Here is an 18,339-nt window from a genome sequence, read left to right on the forward strand (position 1 = left end):
AAGTATATAATTTTAATCAATATAAAATAACCTTTATTTTATCAACATAACAATATGTAGAAAAGTTATTTACTGTTACAAGTACATGAATAGTGACCATAAGGAAGAAACATAATAAATAATGTATGTACAGAGTTTACAAACAGAGCTGCTATTTCTGTCAATGATTTTGCAAACATCAGATCCCCGTCTAATAAAGAGTTGTGATAGATTCAAATCAATTGCAAGTCTGAAGTCCCCTATCTATTATGTACATAGTTGCTGTTGATATCAATCGCAAGTAAGTTGCGATTAATACCAACTCGTTATAAGAAAGGGTCCAGGAAAATTCAATGTCAGATGAAATACTACTAGTATTCAAAACGAAATGAGTATGTAAATATATAAAGGCCGAAAGAAAGTATTCAGGAAGTCTGTTACATAACGGTTTTTTCTCCTTCTTCTTCTACAGGTTACTTCCAAACGATTTAGAATTAATTACCATTTTTTATAAAGCTTGCATTATGAAACAAGTGTAACAAATCAATAACATATTTGCTCTTAATTAATGAATTGTATTGACTTCAGTAGGCATGATGATATCAATTGTTATTATTCAATCACTTCGGGGAAACCATTTCCGGATCTTCGACTTTGTATCACATTCACAATTTTACTGCACGACAGGAAATAAACGGTTTCAGACAGATTCATTAATTCGAAAAACTCGGTTTATCACCGACAAAATAAGTTTTTCAACCCAAACCCCAAACGAACAACTCCAAACTGATACTGAGTTTTCGAATTATTGGGCATTTGGCTTTCCATACGCTCCTACTATGAAGTACGTCGAAAGTAGTAAGTACTGTCCTTTTAATCATACTTATAAATCGTCTCCTGATTCCACGACCATAATGTAAACTTTAATTTGTTTACAATAAGTGACATCGTTCTATGACGGCTTGACACTTAAGATCTAACAAGGATCTCCTCTTCGGTGAGTGGTCTCAGTCTCGGTTCCATATAAATGGGACCCCATCACGCACACTTTGAAAAATGTCCTTCCGGTGTGACGAGATGCAAGTAAATGTACAAGAATGAACCGTTTTGTGTTGTATGCAATAGTCCTTTCGACAAGGCTAAATGAGAATCCAACTTGTCGTTAAGGACAATCATAGGTTCTCATGGGGGTCGACATTATTTGTATATTTACTGAATAAAAACAGATATTAATTAACTGAAGTGATCTTCACTTGTACGACACACGGGGCTTATGCAATAAAATGGACCCTCCCCCAACATCAGCGTCAGATTTATTTGCCTCAGCCGAAGACTCTCAAGGGATTGGGGGTATTTCTTGCTGGGACATCCAGTTTGCTCTGTACAAGACATGTACGCCAATTAGATGAGACCTATTTCCACCAAGTCCAGTGTAAGCGATTTATGACCTACTGCGCATGCAAACTGCCTACCATTTTGTATCTTACAAAGATCCGTACGAAGGGTCTTCTTCAATACTCTTGCTTTGTCGTTACCAGAGTAAAACAGGGAACCAGACAGGTCTGCTCAGATCCGCTCGTTCTCGTCTTTAAAATGACTAACAGCCTTTTCACACACAGCTAAAATTCTATAAACATGACTAGTATAAACGTGTTTCGAACGTGTTTAAACTAATCACGAGCCTTTCACACACAGAAATTTCGGTGCGATCGCTAATTGTTTCGTGATTAACTACTGCTCGTAAAATGCGCAGTAGTGCCATTGCGCATTGAAGGTCATGTCATGTCAATCAAAGCGCACGCTCCATCCAGTTTAAACACGTTTAAACAAGAATTTCCTTTCACACACAAAATGTCAAGCTCTCTAGATACGAACTTCGTATCTGCAGCCTGCTTTTAGGGGCGTATGGATCGCGACTTCGTATCTATCCCAACATCGTATAAACGATGTTCACACTGGGAAATTTTGTCTATAAACATGTTTAAAATTTTACGATGATTCTAATCATCACTAGATACGATGAATTTTAGCTGTGTGTGAAAAGGCTGCATGTTGATCATAAATTTGATCCAAAGTTAAGGCGCAGCGAAAGGTGAACGGTCACTTATTTTGTAGGTCAAGTTAGAGACAACTTTTTGCTTGAAGGTGCATCTTCGACAATCTCTGTGAGATTGGAATGGGAAATATGGGGATTCGTTCATCTCCTGATCCAATGGATAGCAAAAGCATTAGCTAAGACAATGAAAATGGTTCCTAAACCGGCGTAGGCTAGTGACCCGATGACGGACGGTTTCGGCGTTGTGTCTGGAAAGAAGGAAGTAGACGGATGGATCTTATCTCATTATACTTTATTAGCAAATGCTTTGTCCACACACCATTCCAGCAATTCATGACTCTCCTTGTAGTTACTCGCCTCACCTACCATCCCAGTAAAGCTTCCTGAGATAGCTGTCAAAGGAATTACCCAACCAAGTACAAGTACCAAGTATTAATACTATCATTATTGACGTTATTATTATTGCTATTAGTATTGTCATAACCATTATCATAAATAATATTATAGTTTAGCTAAATTCATTTGATTTTGTTTCGTTATAATTATATTGACTTTATTTGTTTCATTTTATGTATTCAGTTATTTCTATACATGATAATGCCTAATTAAATAATTGAATTCGCATATATCAAACAAAAATGTAAATAGTATGTCTGAGGTGGGTGAACTTCGGAGAGTGAGCAATGTCGGGCATTTCTGTCATACTAAGCGTTTGGTTTCTTTGTTTCCATCAGTTTGTCTTCGTTAGGAAGAAATGAACGGACATGAGTATACATACAGTACAACTAAAAGTCATTACAAAAACAATTTAATACAATGATCAAGATATTGCGACATACCGATCCGAGTTATTCCGTCTTTATTTCAATATGGAATCAAGATTATCTTATTCAATAAGTAATATCGCATACATGTATAAGCACAAACGATCTGTCAATTATTTTTAATTCATTTTAATTTTGATAAGAATGTTAAATATTTATGCTAAATTTTGTTTATTGTCTTTTTTGGACATAATTTCAGTGACTTTCATTGCTTTAGCTCCGGCAACCTACAAGAGTTCAAGTATTTGACTACAGGATTTCCCGTCTATTTTAACGCTTTTGAATATATGCCATGTTGTGACCAACTAAAACCAAGTTTTGGCCAAAGTCTGACTATAGGTGGCGCTGACAATTATAAGATACAGACAGAAACTGGGGACTTACAGCACTCGACGCCATTTTTATAAGCCACACCATCACACAGGCCGTCCACGGAAAAGTCCACCTGGCAGTCATCTAACCAATATGCATGACAGCTTACTGACTACGATTGGCAGGTTCTCAAAAACAGGAAGGTTTGTTGGCTAAAAAATAAAGAATAACATTGGAATGTCGGAAAATTAAAACCAAAAACTGAAGTAAACAAACAAGATTAAATGCTTTGTCTTATAGGACAAAGAAGTAAGAAATAACAGATAAAACATATATTATATGGTATATCATAATAAATGAAAGGAAGTGTAAAATTAAGAAATTTGATAGGAGTATGATGTTAATAATGCTTCAACAACAAAAACTTGAAATATTGATATATATAAGCCACTTCGGAGATTTGTACAAACGACCCCCAAATTAAATATCCACAGATCTTCTTCACATGGAGACGTCCCCTCCCCCCCCCCCCCCCCCCGTTAAGCATTTTAAAGTAGTCACTGGCTAGGTGGAGGTGTTTCATGAACACCTTTCGTTCAAAGACGGCGGTCGATGTTCTTGCGTCGCTTAAATATCTCTTTTACTTAGTAATGGCTGACTCTGCCCATAACACAATTTGTTGTCTCCTATGTAATGTATACTGAGGCTTTCACATATACACTGCGGGGCCCGTACGGCGAGTAAAAACACACATTTTGGTAATTTTCGACCGACCGGCTCTCGTACAGCTCCTACAGGCGCCGTACGGTCTCCGTGGTGCTAAGTTGGCTGCTCCCAACCCTCCCGGCGTCTTCGTCTGACCATAAGGCCGTAGAAGGCCCTTAAAGGGACAGTGGGGCCCCTCACGATTTTTTCTGTTGATTCTCAGTGTACAACGCAGCTTTAAATACAGGAGGCACGGATGTCAGAGAACACATAGTTCAGAACCGCACGGCACCCAGCCAGGCGCCTTGACGACCCGACCGGGCCCCAGGGGCTATGGGGTGCACCTCTTCATCGGAAAGAGCCCGTAAGCTTACCGGTCGGCACCCAGCCGGCACCGGGCCGGCACTCGGTGGGCACCCTTACGGACGCCTTGCATTTGAACTCGACCAATGTTCCCCACCCGTCGTCTTGCCGTGGACTTTAGAGACCGTACGGACACTTACGATTGTCATTTCTTTGCACGTGTGGTCACATATTTGTGAAAAACGGTCGAGTTAAAATGCAAGGCGCCCGTGAGGGTGCCGGCCGGTAAGTTTACGGGCTCTAATATCCGCGCCTCCTGTATTTAAAGCTGCGTTGTACATTGGAAGTAGACAGAACAAATCGTGAGGGGCCGTACGGGCACCATCCGGAGCCCGCACAGGAGATGCCCCACGGAGCCTTTCACGGGTTTGCTCCGGCCTAACGGTCAGATGAAAACGCCGGGAGAATTGAGAGTTTTATGCCTAGGTCACATTTGCCGCGGCGGCCGTGCTGTCTAAAATATCTACGGCAAATAGCAATTTTAGGACCGCTGCAGCATTCCTACGGTCAAATACAGTAGCGGTCACATATTATGTTAGGGTAGCCGCACGGTGTATTTTGAATTTTATGAGACACGAAATCTGCGACTGCAGTACGGCCTTTAAAGGGATGACGCAAGGTCACCTTATGCCTGGATTACATTTGCCCCGGGCGCCGTACAATATATTAGTCTACGATTTTTCGTGTGATTTGGGGAGCATCGTAGGAAGCTACGATGTTTGTGTTTACATTATCTACGAGCATTGTGCTATTTCTTGTATTAAGGCCGGGGAAAATCCGTACAGAGGCTGCTTGGAGATTGTGGAGAAATCGTGCAATTTTATTCAAGTATCCGTGCAATCTCCGCAGCCTCCGCACGGAAATCGTACGAAGCCTGTGCCGCTTCCGTGCAAAGATTGCACGGAGAAGGTCACCGCGCCTTCTTCGCGCAGCCGTCGCGTCGTTTTAAAGCGGCGGCCGTAGATTTTTGACAAATACTACGGCAGACGCAAGGTAGCCGCCAGGTGCTCGCAAGCCGGCCGCAGGGGCACCATAGGGCGACCGTGCGGCCAGACTGATGCTACAGCTTCACCCCTAGAGTATATAAAATGCAAGGCTACGGTACGCCCGACGTACGGTCGCCGTGGAACCGCTCTACGTCATGACTACGGCGTGTCTAATCTCTACGGCAAAACTAGAAATGAAAACAGTTGTAAGTCTGCGTTATAATCCCACGGCGACCCGTACGGCCTGTAAAGATAGGGATACGCCATATGGTGACCCTGAGGCCACAGCAGATCTTCCGCGGCCGCCGCAAGTATCTCTGGAGTTCGGGGTCGTACGGCCGCCGTATCCTAGCCGTAGAGCAAATGTGACCTAGGCATAACCAACTCAGCACCACAACGCCCGTACGGGAGACGGCCGGGCACCGGTCGGAAATTTCCAATATGTCTTCTTCTTTTTTACTCACCGCAAGGCCCCGGAGTCTATATTACCCTCAGTGCTAAAAAAAAAGACCACGAAACCTATAAACGCGAGTACGACGTAGGAAAGGTACTAACCCTTGCGTTGTCTTCGTTGGAAATGTCTCCATAGGTGATATATTAATTCATGTTCCTTGATCTCATTCATTTGTGACTCCGAATTCGATGAACCTCCTTCGGTCATTATGATAGTGTTAATTAATCTAGCAGTTACATTTTCGTTATCATAAGTTGATGAACAATCGGAAGAAATGGTAACAACTGTCTCGTCAGACTCATGTTCATTCACAGCAGTGTAACGATTTCTCTCTTGGTTTAATTTAACCCTTTCAATACGATTCACTTCTATCGCATCATTTATCTCTTGACCACATATCACAAAAGTTTCCTCACCGTCAAACATACTTCTTTCAATTTTGCTTGGCCTATTTGAGTTTACCTTGAATATTTGTCCATTGCTGTCTTTGATTATCAAGACATCAATCTGAACTGCACTTTGGCGTTGTTCAACTTCTCCCTCATTTTATTCTCGTTTACAAACATTTTGTTCATGATCTATAGCGTTGAGAGCTACCGTTGCTTTTAGGCAACCATCATGTCACGCGTATTTTTTTTCATTTTTCGTAAGAGGAGTGCGATTTTAGCATTTTGAGGCATTTTTGTCCTTCCTCACCAATTATTCTAAATGTGTTGGACATGATGGACTCAGGTTTATGGTTTGAGTAGGTTTTGTTCACGGTAAACTTCTTCCGCAAAGAAAACTTCCATGATTTTCAAGATTCAACAGCATTAGAAAATTGACCGTGAGAGGATCTGGATGAACCCTGCCTTATCGCTAATTACCATGCTGACGTGTTTTAGTTTGAATAGAAGTGAAACCTTAGATTCATATTGATTTCTGTCTCATAGTTCCACGAAACATCTTTCTGAAATTGCAAATCTCTTTACATCAATCTCTTGCACTTGCAATCTAGTTAATTGGATAACCATAACAAACAATTGCAGATTATGGAATATCTCGTAAGGAATCTGATGTGATTTTAGTATTTGAACTATTATTCCAAACAATTTCGGTAATTTTTGCGTAAGAATAGCAATGATTACGTATTTTATTCCCTGCATATTTTTTCCTTCCATGTATTCTAGGAAAATAGTATTAACAAAATAAAAATTAAATATATTACATTTGGGACCCTCAAAACTTCCTTGCTATAATGAGAGTTTGTTACAACAGTGATCCTTATATATTAAGAACGTCCAATTTTTTTTATACCGCTGTATTATAAATACGATCTGCGTATACCGTCTCCTCATTTCTCTTGAACTTAGATCGGGTGGGGGAGATAACATCTTTAATTTTGAATTGTACAAGACTGCTATCTGCATCATGGAGGGTACACTCTGTTGAGTTATTTCCTCGGGAACCCATTTGCAATTTCTCTGGGGGATTAGAGGGTCTCTGTTTCTCGCAATGTGCAGCAGTAGGGTGCCCTCCCATAGCTTCCCTTTCTCGAGAACCTATGGAAGAACTTGGAGGCAAATACGGCGGTCGATGTTCTCGCGTTTCAGAAATATCTCTTTTGTGGATATCTGACTCTGCCCTCAATACACCTGTACTACCTGGACTTTTCACCACGGGTGATTGTTTCGAGCGCCATCGCATTTTGCCCTCTTTCACTTGTTGTCTCCTATGTAAGAAAGCCTCAGAGCTAAAAGCTAAGACCACGAAACCTATAGACGCGAGCACGCCGTAAAAAAACGCACCATTATTGAGCCGTGATTCCTCTTCGTTACAAATGTCTCTAGGGGTGGATATATGTGTTGTATAAGTTAGCGTTTCCTTTATCACATTTATTTGTGACTCGGAACTCGTTGATCCACCTTCGGTCATATTGATAGCGTTAATGACTCTTGTAGTTGCATCATCGTTATCATAAGTTGGTGAACAACCGGAAGAAAAGGTTACAACTGTCTTGTCAGACATATGTTCAATCTTAGCAGTGTAACAATTGCTCTGTTGGTTGAGTTTGACATTTGCAATACGGTTCACTTCTATCGCATCATCTGTCTCTTTGCCACATATCACAAATGTTTCGTCGCCGTCAATCATATTTCTTTCAATCGTGCTTGGCTGATTTGAGTTTATCTTGATTACTTGTCCATTGGTGTCTTTGATTAGCAAAACATCAATCTGAACTGCACCTTGGCGCTGACAATAAAAAGTAGCAGGATCATCGTTCATTTTTAAGATAGTTGGATACCCACATGATTTGAATTCTTTCTTCCTTGAAGTGTAACAAGCTACAGGCATGACGTTCGATGATAACTCATTTAAGGTAAAGCTTGCAAAGAATTTGTTTTTACCAACTAATCTGTTAGAAAAAGAGCTGTTTAGTTTGATTTCCTGGCGAAAAGCTGTCTCGGCGACTGTTTTATTCATTATGATTAGTGACACGACCATGTCTTCTTGCACGAAACTCCACTCACAGACTGCATTTATGGAAAGCTCTTTCTTTCCCAAAAGCATGAAACAAGCGGGTGACGGTCGAACAACAGGTTCCAATGGTTTTGAATTTTGAGACGGATAAGCGTGTTTAATACTAACAGTATCAATGTCCTTTCTGCTGTCATACGTGTACAATTCTTTGTCACCCTTGTACACCAAGTTACATCCACTGCTATTCGCAAACCTAGTCAACATTGTCGAGGAACATACTCCAAGTTCTCTTCCATCTTTGGTCAAAGTAAAGCTTGCATTTGGTCTTAGCTCTTCGTCGAGGAGACAGTGCATGTGAACATCACTTTGAGTAGTCGTCTCGATAGCCATGTTTTCTGGAAAACACCGCATACATGTAAATGCTTTAGAGCTGTCGGAGAATACCAGAACCAGGAGAGCAAGGAGCTTAGAAAAATTACTGGTACCCATCTTTGTGCCTAAGCCTATCCGATTAGAGTATATAATATAAAATACACAATTGCACTTTGCGATGCTCGTCCAGAAAATAGCAATTATCTTGTAAGTGTACTGACGTTCTGTTCAACACTTTGAAAACAATTAGGATTAATAAAGATTTTGTTTACTGGGGGAGATTGTTGGCAACAAAACTACTTGTATACACTGAAGAGTGTTAACACTCGTGCTTCAAACGTACCTTTATCAAGATTTGGTTTCCATTCCTGTGAGTTATGGTGCGAATGTTGCTTATTGGACAACTACACGTCACGTGATAAACAATAGGTAAACGGCAGTTAAGAAACCATAAACACAAGAAATCAGTTCTGGACATATCAGCTTGTTTTCATAGTCATACAAGTACTCTTCTTTTCTTTATTTTTCCTTTTTCTGCACGGGATGGTAGTTTTGATAGTCACGAGTACTTTCAATTTGTTTTGATTTGTTTCTGGTCTTCCTATATATTTATTTCTGGAGGGGTGACAGAGGCAATCTACGTGTTACGCGGATTTGCTACGTTAGGTTTGTTTTAGGGCAGTACAATTTCCGTATTTTGCGGCGTCTTTATTCCCATTCCCGTGACAAGAAAATATTTATTTTTATTATTATATTGTGCACACATTTAAAAGAATTGTTATTATTTTGTATATGTTGTACCGCTAAAATTTGATTTGTATCTTGCAGAAGAAAACAAATGTAATTCAATTCAATTTAACGATGGGTATATTGAGGGTACCCGTCATCTTTAATTAAGTTTGCCCAAAACTGATTAGAAAGCGACTGAAAAACAAGAATGTCCTACAAAACGGACTGCATAATTATACTATCAACTACTCAAAAAAACATTTCTCTACTGTTGACGTAAGCAAATTAATGGGGCTGACAAGATATTGGTACTTTTCCGATCCAGCTGTGGATATCTTTCTTTATTTTTCTTAACTAGAGTGGAGAAAATGTTAAAGTGGCATATTGAAAAAAATAATAATACAAAGGAATCTATTTGTTTAAAAAAGGGCCCCTTTTCTCCCTACTCCTTTTAACAAGAGCGCCCTCTTCTGATATAATACACTCAAATGAAAGGTTGCTATGATCTTTTATATCACTCACAGATTTTCCGCAGGTTTCACCCCATGGGATGTTGGCGAATGATTAAAAAAAGAAAAACTTAACAAAACCAACAACAACAAAAATCAAAGAAAGTAAAATCAGGTTTGCTTTATTCCAATGGAGTTTTTTTAATACTGGAAGCCACTTTTTTTTTAAATTATGATTACCAGCGATGCTTTTGTGAGATTTACAGTTCTGAGATCATAAAAAAGTTATTCCACTAAAATCTGGTGTAAAAAAATGGGTATTTTAGATCTTAAAGGGAGAATTGTATGGACTTTTTTTTTAACTTACCAAATTCTTCGTATTATCTACTGCGGATTTAATAGTTGTAGAATATCGGAGCATACTGTTTAGGTACCTGCATGAGATATAGGCAAATACAATTTCCATCGTTTTTTTTTTTTTTTTAAACGATAATGAAAATAAATTAACATAAATTCCCTTGATTTTAAATTTAAATCATTAACGTCTGTTAATGTCTACGGTGCTTGGAAGGGAGAGGGATAATATTTTTCTCGAAAGAGTTTCTTTCCCCTTTGCAAAATTCGATTCAGATTTAAAGGGAAAGTCCACCCCCAAAATAAGTTTGTTTCGATAGACTGAGGCAGAATAATAAGAAAATCAGGTGAGTGAAAGTTTGAGCAAATTCTGAATGAAAATAAGAAAGTTATGAATTATTGAAGTTGTGATCAATCAAATACAAATTGGCAACTCTGTGACTTATTATACGAGCTCTCCTTCATTTGCTTTGTGCATAATATTCCATAAAATCATGTTTTCTTCGTTATTGATGACGGAATATATATTTGTTCCTTGCAGGGGGAGTATAGAAACATATTTGCAATTATTATATTTAGGGTGCATGTATGGTTGAAATTTTTCTTGAGGGAAAATGAAAATTTTAGAATTTTTTAGTACTGAGCAAATGGAAGTTGAGCTCGCATGATACATCATAGAGTTGCCAATTTGTGTTTGATTGATCACAACTTCAAAAATCCTAACTTCCTTATTTTTAATCGGAATTTGCTCAAACTTTCACTGACTTGTTTCTCTCATTTTTCTACTCCTATTAAAACTAACTTAATTTCAGGGTGGACTTCCCCTTTAAGGGAAATGCCCCTAATGCTCATATAAAACTGGTCTGAAAGAAAATGTACCTTGGGAAGGAAATAGTGGTTGAGGAAATACAGGGACGAGGTAATTATCATTACTCGACCAGAGCCCCAAACTCTAGAACGGCGTGTCGACCGAAACGGAAAGTAAAAGGCTCATCAATCAAACTCGTCCTTTGGATCAAGAGGCATGTCCGGAAATAAGTTTCCCAGAGCAAGAAATTTCTCATGATTTAATGAGATAAATTTTCTACATAAATCAATCTTCTTTTTTTTTTCGGATTGTTAACCCCAGAACCTCAAAATGCCATTCCCTTTTAGAAGGTTCAGTCATGCCTAACTCATGACCTAGATTATCATTTAACCTCCAAAATAATATGTGCAGAGAACAAATGGTGAACAGGTCAGTAGTTGTGTTTGAAAGTTCAAATTGCACAGAGATAAAAATGTTATCTTTCGAACATAGGTTTTACTAATACATATGAACAATTATATATATTTGTTTTATTTTAAGGAAAAGTTTAATAATATGCCTTTTCGCGAATTGGGCTTTTAATTTCATTTCAACATGTTTTTTCATTTTTTATAAACCTTTATTCAGATACAAAATCACGGATAACATGTAAATAAATATTTATAACAAGCACTTTAATCAAATGTTTAAATGAGATCAAATTACATATCTGTATTTACTTGAAAGCAGATTGTAGATGCATTTCCTGTTTATCGGTAATTATCTTCACCCACTTAGTAGTATTCACATATGTTGTCTTAGTTTAATTTTTCTCAACTTCTAGTCTGTATTTTAACATAAACAAAACATATTTGCCTATTATTTTTGTTGCTACATTTTTATTAAATTGATTTACAACACTCGCTTTATAAATTGCAAATAAAGCGTAATGAAGTAGTAAATCAATATCTGTAACATTTTCCTTTGCGTCATGAAAACCATAGACAACACAAATGGGTGAGATATTAAAGTTTCTACAGAAGAAGTTACATCATAATATTTCAATACAGTTCCGAAATGGGTAATTTTGTTCGTATTCAAAAATACTATTATATCATTATGGTACCATATTTGTTACAGTAATAACACAATTTTTTCCTTTGATTTTCCATTTAAATAATTAACAGGTGTTGGTAAAATAGTATACGTACATTTAAAGTTGAATTGTATCAAGAAATTATCACTAACATATTTCAATTTAAGTCCGTCAACAGTGTTGGACCAATAGTCAATTTACATCACGATTGTTAGTTCGTCATTTTAAGCACACCGCAATGGTGAACAATATGCATAAACAATTGTCCATATCATTAAAAAGTAATAACTTTCAGTAAATGCTCAAGTATGAATAGTTCATGCGTAAAAAAACAAGTAAGTTGTTCTTTAAAGGTACGAAAATAAACGTTGTGTACGCAGTATACTCATGTTTTCATTTTTTGGGGGTAAGGGGTGTGTATTAACACGCTAACTTTAAAGACTTGGGTACTTTATATTTTTATATGTCGAAATTAATTAAGTACTACAGAATGGGTTTAGTGACGTAATATCTACGTATGCTTTGAACTTATCCACTAAGTTCTTAGCGTTTGAGCCTGTCGTATGTTCCGTCATAGGTCATCCCAAGCAGTGAGTTGTATCCATCTTGTAATTCAGATTGCAAGGGGTAAGGTGGTACTGGTGCCGATGGTTGCGGTTGAAGTGGATGTGGTAGCGTATGCTGTAGAGGTAACGGTTGTGGTGTTAATGGTCGTGATGGTTGTTGCCTTCGTGGTAGAGTTAGCGGTGGTAGTGGTGGTGGTTGTTGTGTGGGATGGGACTCGTTATTGCAATATCCTCTCGTATCAAACGGATGTTGCTGCTCTAGCATTTCAAAGTTGTGAAATGTAACACCCCTTTCGGCCTTCTTTTCACTCCTTCGTAAAGCGATCAGCCCTTCTCTGCTAGTTGTTACCATTAGGGGTGGATACAACTTGATAGCTGACACGGCATTTGATGAGATAGTGATGTTTGATTCATTAAGGGAAGGCGGATAGGACAAATGCTTGCGTCGTTGTTTAAGTAGAAGATGTGCAGGTATTGGTGATAAAGGTGGCCCTACAGATGGGTCTTGATCCTCTGTACCCTTTGGACAATCTGATGTCGTCTCGGTGTCAGAGACCCGCTGTAATGTAAAGGATAAGGCTGATGGTCCCCCGTTGGATGGTAATGTCAGCTGATCTTCCTTGATGCTGAGAATTTCCGTATCTTCGCTGATGATTTCCGATGTCTCACTGTTTGATAAACCTGTTGAAGCAGGTCTCTTAGAAGTGCCGGTGGTGGAAAAAACATCATATTCGCAATTCGAACCATTTACCACAAAATATGTTGGATCGGGGCAGGTCACTATTTCATAATTATCCTCGGAGCTTGCTGATTTGGGATTCAAACGTTCTTTCTCCGTCTGAATATCCATGAGGGGGTCAGATTGTGCTCTTAGCAGGTCCAAGTGTCGGTTTTCTCTTGTCTCGAGCAGCGTACCATTTTGGTCGATGTCCTCACTCAAATGTCCGTCACCTACTTCGCCCATAAGTTTCATTTCAAGCATATTACTTCCATCGGTGCTAACACATCTGATGCTATTGTTTCTTGGGCGTAAATAGATTTCAAACTTGTTCACCAACAGAAAACAGCAAACTGCAGCAAACAACATTAAAATGACAAGTATTGCTATAAATATTGTCAGAAAGATAAATGTCTCATGGTGTTTCACCGCAATTGTCGTCGATGAGTATTCGTTTGGAAGATTTGTAGTAATTCTTTCAGAGATTACTGTTGAACTGATTATTGAAACAGTTGATGAATTATGAATCACTGGACCGACGTGCTTTTCTGTCACGTTTAATGTTACCTTAGAGGCTTCAAACGAATAGTTACTGTTTATGTACAATTCGCAATGATAAGTAGAAGTGTCATCAAGCTCAGCATTTGTGATATTCAGTTTAAACTCCATCTCATAGTCTGTCACAATATGAAAACGCGTTAAATCACGCGGTTGATGATACGTGCAGATACGTGGTTTGCATTTGACTAGACTGTCTCCACTTCTTGTTCTCCAAATAACGTGTTGATTTCTCTCTAAAATCGTTTCCAACGTGCATGGCATCACAGCTGTTTCGCCACGTTCCACGTTGAGTGTCAGATTTACCCATGTCCCACACTGCTGGACCGATGCAACTTCGACACTGTCACAAAACATCGACAACAGTGCAAATAATATCACCATGCACATTGTCCACATTTTCCCAAGCATTTTAATCAACGTTCGTCTCTACAAAGCAATTCAAGTGAGATAACGGAGAGTTCTCTTCTGCAAATTGAATTTATGTCAAGAAACCGTCACGGAAGGCTGACCAAGAAATACAGAACTGGATAAACAAAAATACCCGTTCTGTATTCACAAGTTTCGTAATAATTCGTGGTGACACCCCCGCAAAGTAATGAAAGAAGTTATGTCATACAACAACTGTGTATGATGATAAATTGGGGAGACACGACATCGAAACTAAAAACAAATATGTGGTGACAATGTAGAAGCAGTACTTTTTTTCTCTATTGATAAATGAACTTGGCTGTGGTTTAGTTCTGAGAAAGAATATGTTATGTGTTTTTAATAATTACCCTATGGCACGGTAATCCTCGATATTAGTCATTAGAATGGACTCAGTTGTGTACTAGTCGAAAGGGGGGACAGGGGACATGCCATGGGCGGCCGTAGAAGGGGTGCGAAAAACACTAAAATCGATTGGGGCCCGAGATTAAAACAGATAATTAGAAAGGGGAAAAAGGGAAGTAAAGTCACGATCTTATGGACTATGCGCCCCAATTTCAAAGGTTAAGTTGTATTAGAAATAAGATTTTTAAATGCAAAACCTTTCTAAAGCTTGGTAAATGTTTTTCCCGGCATGTGTAGCTGTAGGATCTCGTTATTTGTTGCGCCCCAAAATAAATTATTGTTTATCAATAGCGTCTTTAAGGGCACGAAAATGTGTAAATAACTTCTCTTTGTGTCCCAATGCGTCTCAATATACTGCAGAAGTTTAAACGCAATATATATATATATATATATGCCTATATATTTCAACAAGGTTCAGCGTTTGAAAGAAAATTTTCTGTTACCTTGCTAAATTATTTGACTATTTTAGAAAAAGATAAGAATTAAATAGAAAAGCCGCATATTTTTAACATTTGCAACTCCACTGCTCTGTTGCAGTCATAAACATACGAGGCAGAGGTGATAAGGGGGAGGGGCTTGGGCTTCCCCGGGGATTTATAGAGTTCCAATATTCGATCAATCATCATCTCATATTCGGGCAGTGACGTGCTCCCATATCCTCATATTTAGGTTCAAGAATAGCATCATATTTACCAGCAAGGGAAGAACTTAATTTCATTGCTTGCCCCCTGGCGCTGAAATACCTACTGATGTACTGAGGTAACTGATCTGATCTTTGTTTAGCACTTAATAAACATAGTATGAGATCTCCTTTCTTCTTCTTCTTCTTCTTCTTCTTCTTCTTCTTCTTTTCTTCTTCTTCTTCTTCTTCTTCTTTTTCTTGTTATTCTTCTTCTCCTCCTCCTCCTCCTCGTTCTTCTTTTCTTCCTTCTCCTCATTGTTTATTTCACCCTGTCATCTCAGGCAGTATTCGTGTAACGTGAACATTGCAATGAAACATGGTTTAAACATTTTTTTCTGGACTGCTACGTTAGTCAGTTCAACCATACCTCACCAGTTGACTATTATATACTAGTGAAATGTAATGGACCTACATCTTATTTGATAATTCAAGCTTACTCGTTCAAACATAAGACAAAATATGCTAGTGGCCTGGGGAGAAGAACAGTGACTAACGTAAACTCTATCACAATATAGTATTAATGACTGCTTTGAGAGAAATAGTTGTTTTTATACGCTCAAGGGAAGGTTAGAATTGTGCTATTGCCCCGAGGCGTGCCGAGGGCAATAGCCCAATTGTAACCTTCCCGAGAGCGTATAAAACAACTATTTCTCGAATATTAAAGCAGTCATTAATACTTTTATATGCGAAAAAAAATAGACTAAAAAATAAAAAATAAAAAATAAAAAATAAAAAAACTTTTGTCGAAGATGGGATTTGAACTCTTGCGTACAAAAGGTGAAGTATGTAAAGTCAGCGCCTTAGACCGCTCGGCCAGCGCGCTATATCACCATATACAGTAGTTTTCTCTAATATATACATTAAAATGAATTGAAAACGGCTTCGAGTGGTGAATGCTTCGCCGCTGCTCCATTAAAAGGGCCCTTCTTTTACTTTTGCCATGCATATTGGCACGAACTTAGATCAAGATCTATCGGCAGATGTTGTTTTTTTGTTTTTGAAAGTTTATTTTCGTCTTCATGTCAACAATGCAAAATAAAATTGTCGGTAAGATCGATCGAGGTTCAATTGTATTGAAATTACCGACCAATTCTTCGCACACGTACGGTATCCTCGATCGCTCAGACCATTTTTTTAAACATGTAAACCTATGGGGTAACCATGGAGACTGACCTATTTTCCCAATAACCATGGTTATTGGGATTTTGAACTGTTTTAACCATGGTTACTGGGAATTTTCGGGAACAGTTAAGTTTATGAATGCAATTTAGACCAATCAGATGGCTGGATTTCTTAAGTGAGGTATATAACAGTTGATATTGTTTATATTACGTGAAAAAGAAATGGAAAATAAATTCGCTCTGTATAGAGCTATTATATATATAAAATTAGTCACTTTTTTATAAGGGCAAACAGGGCAAGTGAAAACCTCGATCTTAAGAACTGCATGATTGCTTTAAAAAAAAGTGTGTTCCGGTCTCAGCATACCCTAGTAACCTATTGCACGGTTTATTTTAAGATGTCAGGATTATTGCAAAATACCTGTCATGAGATATTGATAACGAGAACCGATATAGGAAACGAAAATATAATGGATGTTGCATGATTCATTAAGTATAATTGGCTCAGCTTCTTGAAGAAAGAGACCAAAGTGATTTGTTTGTAACTGACACGCACGTATTCCTATTTGATAGCCCAGAAAGATATTGGACAATCATTGTATCCATACATTTTCATATCTTCATTATTCACAATCAGGAAACTTAGCTACGCCGTACAAAAAAAAAACGAGAAAAGGAATGAACAATAATATAATGATATTTTCAAGAAATACTTAATATCCAAAGAAGCACACTGCTATTATATTACTTGCTTTTACCGAATGTATTTATATAAAAGAAAGGATTAATTAATGTAAGAAAACTAACTATATGTTATTTTTAGCAGATGTTTCTGCATTTATTGATAAATCAAATATAAAACATATAATTCATTTACATAAAGAGTGACAACTTAAATACACACAAATAAAAATGCATAATTGAAAGCTTGAAAGTATGGAGGTAAGTAAAATAATCAAGATAAATGCAGAGGCCAACTATCATAAGGAAGAATGCTTGAGTCGATAGCAGCCGGGAAGGGGGGGGTACATGGCGCTGTTATAGGAGTATTTAGGGGAATAGAGTGTCACGTATAAAGATTTTGTTCAGAAAGTATCTGAATAAAAAGTGGAAAGAAATTAAAGAAAGAAAAAATGGGCAAGTGTGTGCAAGTGGGTGTACGCAGGTGAAGTAAGTGTTCGATTCGTATTTTTAATGAACTGGTCATCTAAAATTAATTGATATAAACAAACAATCAAAACCTCCAAGACCCTTATGTTTTTGAAAATGTAGATATATATTAAATATTTTTTCATCGATGCTTTGAATGAATAAAGAGTTGCAGAGTGTTTAATATTGTAAGGTAAAGCATTCCAAATGTCTGGACCATGATGTCTTATCGATTTATAGGCCATAATAATTTTGGGGTAGGTTAAGTGGAAATCGGATGAGTGTCCTGTGGGATAAGAATGTATATCACTATTGTAAACAAAAATATTTCGAAATGCCAAAGGTACAGTATTTATCCAAAATGTATACATAAAGATTGCAGTTTGAAACCTGTGAATGTCAGCGATTTTTAATGTTTTTAGTTTACAAAATATTTGATCAGTATGGGCTAAATAATGTGAATGTGTACAAAGACGAAGTGCTTTCTTTTGGAGACGATATATTAACATAATTTTCATCTTACTACTATTACCCCACACTATGTTACAATAAGATATGTATGACAAAATGAAGGAATTGTAAAGCATAAATACTGACTTTTGTGATAGTTAATATTTTAATTTGTTTAAAATGCCTATGCTTCTCGAGACTAGCATGCAAATGTTGTTAATATGAATATTCCAAGTTAGATTTGAATCAATCATTACAATCATTATATGATTTGTAGTAATACGTTCATCACTTTATCTGGTCATCTTCTGGTGAATGTTGTGAATTATATGTAT

The sequence above is a fragment of the Strongylocentrotus purpuratus genome, unplaced genomic scaffold (genome assembly GCF_000002235.5).
Source record: "Strongylocentrotus purpuratus isolate Spur 01 unplaced genomic scaffold, Spur_5.0 spur5_scaffold_9, whole genome shotgun sequence".
In the NCBI taxonomy this organism is placed as follows: domain Eukaryota; kingdom Metazoa; phylum Echinodermata; class Echinoidea; order Camarodonta; family Strongylocentrotidae; genus Strongylocentrotus; species Strongylocentrotus purpuratus.